Raw genomic sequence first — 5,320 nt, 5'->3', positions numbered from 1 at the left:
AGAAGTGAACAATCTGAGTCAAACAAAGAGAAAAATGAGTTTTGAGAAAGAAAAAGCTTGCAACAAGAAACCTGTTAATCCACCATGTTTTTATAATAACAATCGAAACAATTGGTCGGGAGGTTATCAGGGTGGTAGGAATTATCAGAAAAGAAATGTTCATAACAAGAAGTTTGCTGAGAAGAAAAAGTTTGTGAACAGTTCGAGTTCACTTGCTGATGAAGAGAAAGAGATTTTTTCAAAATCGAACAATGAATTCTTTGAGAAGAGAGCTTCACAGGCTCAGTCTGAAGGCACAAGTCGGGTAACTGATACTCGAACTTGCTTTAGATGTAATCAAGTTGGTCACATTGCACGAAAGTGTACCAACGTGAAGCCTAAGACTGAAACTGTGAAGATTCAACAGAAGAAAGTTGAGGTGAAGGGTAATGCACCAATCGTTGTTGAGAAAAAGAATGTGAAAAATGAAAACATCAAAGTGAAAAATGAATCTGTAAAGAAGTCGGTAACTAAAAATGAAAAATTTTACAAACGGGTTGCATTATCTCAACAAGTTTGGAAACCTAAAACTGAGAAAAGGATTTCACCTTCTGAGGATTCAATTCCAATTGATTATGATGCAAATTTTCCACCTCTAAAGGCTGAAAATTTTAAAATTCAAATTGCGAAAGTTAAAAGCACCAAGGTTACACCTAAGTCTGGTGAGGCTTGGGTGGACACCATGTTCGACTAAACAGTTTGCATTGCTGGAGCTTCCTTGATCGCGAAGCATGAATCGGCATCTTGATTGAAGTTGGTTAAGTCATAATTTGTTATATGCAGGATCTTCCAAAACTTGTATCCAGATGGATCATGGATAGTGGAGCTTCAAGACATATGACAGGAAAGACTGCGTTGCTGTATGATGTGAGAAATATAAATGGAGGTTACGTAGGATTTTGACGGGTGGTCCATTGGACAACCCTTAAGCATGTTAAAAGATGAAATAATCCTTCACTTAATCGTGTAATTATCTTGAATTAGATAACTACGGTGCTTATGTTTCAGGTGCGGTTCAGGAGCTAAAAGACGGATTAAATGCAACTTTGGAGACTTTGGTGATGAACGGGTCAAGCGTGGAACAAAAGACAAAACAAAGAAGACAAGTCAGCTCACCACCGTAAATTACGGTCCTACCGTAATTTACGGTGGACCTGGATTTCACTTTTTCCCCACCGTAACACAGACTATTTACACCGTAACACATTTAAGTCCACCGTAAATTACAGTGGAGCCGTAATTTACGGTGGTGTCTGCGTGAAAAATGTAACTGCCCTCTTAAATCAGTTTTTGATGGTGTCTTTTGGATATTCCTCATCATTGGACGGTTTTGGATCATCTTGGGGGCGAATTTTGGCTATTTGCTTGCTTTGTGAACAATTCTTATCATCCGGTTTGTATTTTGAATTCGTATGAACATTGGTTTGATTATGATGATGATTCACCAAGCCATGTCCGGCTAAACTGTTCGGTGAGCATCTTAGGTGAATGTTTCTTGAACTTTTGTGTGTTTAATTTCTGAATTTCTAGAATGATAACTTGCGTTGCTTGAATATCATGGTGTATGTTTGATTGCTTGTAGCTTGTTAATGGATATTGCAATTTCTAGTCTTAATCGTACGTTCTTGGTGCCGTTGGCAATCGAGATATCACGGGAAGGGTTAGGGTTGGTTATTGATTAATTGGTCATCGGGAAACAACCTCGCGTTTATATAATCCGAGTACTTTGTTCCCTTTTATCACTTCAATCATCTATACACGAGTTATGTCTATGTAACTCTTTCTAGTTGGAACCACACACAATCGTTTAAAGAAACTGAAACCTAAGGTGATCATTGTTCTCTCCTAATTTGTTTTACAACCAACATTTGATTTAAATTAGTTTTTAGTTTAGTTTTCTAAAACAACAATCCAAACTCTTGAATTTTAATTTCTGCAATTTAGTTTAATATTAGTTTAAGTACAAAGCTATACAATCGACACATCTTCCACATACTCCCTGAGTTCGATACCCTCTTACCACTATCTATAGTTGTTTGGGGATTAAATTTGCGTGACCCACGACATCACGTCAAATTTTGGCGCCGTTGCCGGGGAGTAGTGCGCAACGTGTGTTAGTTTAATAGTTTTGTTTGTTATTTTCGGGTTTACGTTGGTTGTGTTTAGTGTGCAGGTACTTCAGGTGTATGCATACTAGAGGCTCTCACAGGTCATCACCGCTATCGTTTGATCCGGAAATTGAAAGAACACTGAGGCAAAACAGAGTTTTAGTGCGAGAAAACAAAATCATTGGTTCACCCACTTCACCCATCACACCAAGAAACATCATGGCTGATTCTCAAATTCCACCTACAACGGGTCAATCATCTTCAACTTTTATACCTACTTCCACCCAACCATCACCAAACACCACATTACCCAATACCACCGCTGAATTTACACCATCCAATGTCACCCAACCAATCACCACTCAAACTGAGCCTACCATCACCTACAATCCATCCACCACAATCCCACCATTATCTCACTTCTTTCCCCCAACTACGGGTCAATCAACATCCACTTTCACAATTGCACCGAATTCAACTATTGTGCATACTACTTCATCCTTTAGACCACAACAATCGGGTTTTTAGTATTCAACCATCTCATTTGGGCAAACTTCGGGAATTCAAGTAGATGGTTATGATGAGGGATTTGAAGATTTCGAGGGGTATGATGATGATGGGTACGGTTATGGAGGTTATGGTGATCAAGGGGAGTTTGGGTATGTGCAAAGTCAATCTCAAGGGATGGCAAGTGTTGGTGGAATGCCACAACAACAACTTATACCACAACACATTCGGCCAAGACCACAAGGGCCACCAATGCCACAACCTATTCCATTGCAACAAGTCCGGCCGCAACATATACAACAACAATTTCAAAGACCACCTCAACGCCCACCGATCCGACAACTACAGTTTCAACAACCAATCGCACCACAAGGGCAAGTGCCAAGGCCAAATGGTCCTATTATTCCGAGAGGTAGGTATGGTGTACCAAGGAGACACCTTAGAGAAAATGTGAGGGGCATTGAAGCACATTTTCGGCCGGTAATCACGCAAAACCCTTCACCGGTAGTCATTCCTCATAATGACCAAGGGCGAACATTTGAAGTAAGAACCAACTCTTTGCAAAGTCTACCAAAGTACAAGGGGTTGGCAACGGAGGAGCCTTACTTTCATTTAGAGGCTTATGACTCGATTTGCAACACTTTTGGGAGTCAAGGGTTTTCGGCCGACGATATTAAATTGGTATTGTTCCAATTTTCCTTGGAAGAGAAGGGGAAAAAATGGTTCTACACGTTACCTTCGGCATCTATATATACATGGGGGGAGATGCAACAAACTTTCTTAGATGAGTTTTACACCGCCCAAAAGACCAACGATGCAAGGAAGGGGTTGAGAAGCTTCCAACAACAACATGGTGAGATGTTTCATGAGGCGTTCGAGCGTTTCAATATGATGATTAAAAACTGCCCTCATCATGGAATTGAATTGTGGGAGTTGATGAATGCCTTTCATGAGGGGTTGAGTGCCGAAGACGCACGTGATTTGATGTCTATCACCGGTGGAACTTTTGGAACAAACTATGAGAACGATGATTGGGAGTTCTTGGAAAGCATGGCAACTACATCAAAAAGGAAAGCTCAAGCTTCAAGGAGAGCCCGACCAACCACTACCCGACCTCAAGGGCACGCCATAGATGATGGTAATGTTCAAACCACTAACCAAATATATGATGTTTGTGCTTTGTGTAATGAAATAGGTCATGCGGCTGAAAATTGCCAAGGGATGATGGAAGGGCAATACGAGGAAGTCCATGCGGTTCAAGGTCAAGGAGGAGGTGGTAGGAACTACAACAACATGAACTCTAATACCTACCACCCCGGGTTGAGGAACCACCCGAATTTTAGATATGGGAACCCTTCAAATCAAGCAAACCCAAATTTTCAAGGTAGCCAAGGTAACTTTGGTTCACGCCAATCTTACAATAACCAAGGTGGGTACCGAGGTGGAAATAACCAAGGTTATCAAAAACAATACCAAACGGGTCAAGATCAAGGGGGGTCTTCGGGTGGAAATGAGGTAATGGAAATGCTAAAGAGCATGCAAATGGAGATGCAAAAACGGAACCAACTTGATGAAGTGCGAATGCAAAAGGATGAGGTTCGTGATAAAAGCATCCAATCACTAACAACCCAAATGGGTCAATTAGCAACCGATGTGGCCGAATTGAAGAAAGGTAAGGGTCAACTTCCAAGCGACACTAAGGTAAACCCTTCACACGGTTCGTCACAAGGTAATGTTAATATTAATCATGTTAGTGTATTAAGAAGTGGGAAAGAATTTAAGGCCAATTTGTCACCCGAATTGGTTGAGGGGGTGGTTGAGGATATCACGGGAATTGAAAGTGATGATGAAATTTCACCGGTTAAACCAAAAGAAACAATTGTTAAAAAACCGGGTTTGGGTGAAAATGAAAAGAATGAAAACGTTGAGGGTGAACCGAGTCAAGTCCCGTTTCCATCGGCTTTACTTGACCCGGGAAAGAAAAATTTTATTGTGTCGAGAGGTCCTCAAAAAGAGGAGATGTGGGACATGTTTAAACAAGTAAAAATAAATCTCCCACTCCTCGATGCAATAAAACAAGTCCCCGCTTATGCAAAATTCTTAAAAGAATTATGTACACAAAAGAGGCAAAACAAGAAGAAAGTGCCTAAGCGGGTGGATTTAACCGGGCAAGTGAGTGCGGTGTTAAATGGGGAGCTTCCTCCTAAGCTACAAGATCCGGGCACGCCATTGATTAATGTACAAGTTGGTAATTTTCAAATGGCTAAGGCGTTGCTAGATCTTGGAGCCGGAGTTAGCATTTTACCGGGGGGCTTATATGACCAATATGACTTTGGTCCGTTAGCAAGGGTGGAGACGACGGTTGTTTTGGCCGATTTGTCTCATAAGTTGCCTCGGGGTATGGTTCAAAATGTAATTGTGAAAATTGATGAGTTTTATTACCCGGTGGACTTCTTAGTCTTGGATTACTCATCGGCGGACCCTAAGCAACAACAAAATATAATTTTGGGTCGGCCATTTTTAAGCACCGCACATGCTATTATTGATTGTAGATTTGGTACAGTTGATATGGCTTTTGGAAATAGAAAAATGCGTTTGAATGTTTTTACTAACAATTCTAATGCTAACGGTGTTGATGAGTGTTTCATGGCAGACATAGTAGATGG

At 40.9% G+C, this 5,320-nt stretch overlaps 1 non-coding gene across 1 annotated transcript; it reads right to left on the bottom strand.

The window, feature by feature from the left end:
• Positions 1-3,468: 3,468 nt before the first annotated feature.
• LOC118489428 lies at positions 3,469-3,574 on the bottom strand. The gene has a single exon (XR_004887448.1). It is a non-coding gene; the product is annotated as a small nucleolar RNA R71 (small nucleolar RNA).
• Between the last annotated feature and the right edge of the window lie 1,746 nt (positions 3,575-5,320).

Source organism: Helianthus annuus, chromosome 17 (assembly GCF_002127325.2).
Source record: "Helianthus annuus cultivar XRQ/B chromosome 17, HanXRQr2.0-SUNRISE, whole genome shotgun sequence".
Lineage (NCBI taxonomy): Eukaryota > Viridiplantae > Streptophyta > Magnoliopsida > Asterales > Asteraceae > Helianthus > Helianthus annuus.
Note: the sequence above shows the minus strand (reverse complement) of the source record. Positions and strands in the feature narration are given on the sequence as shown.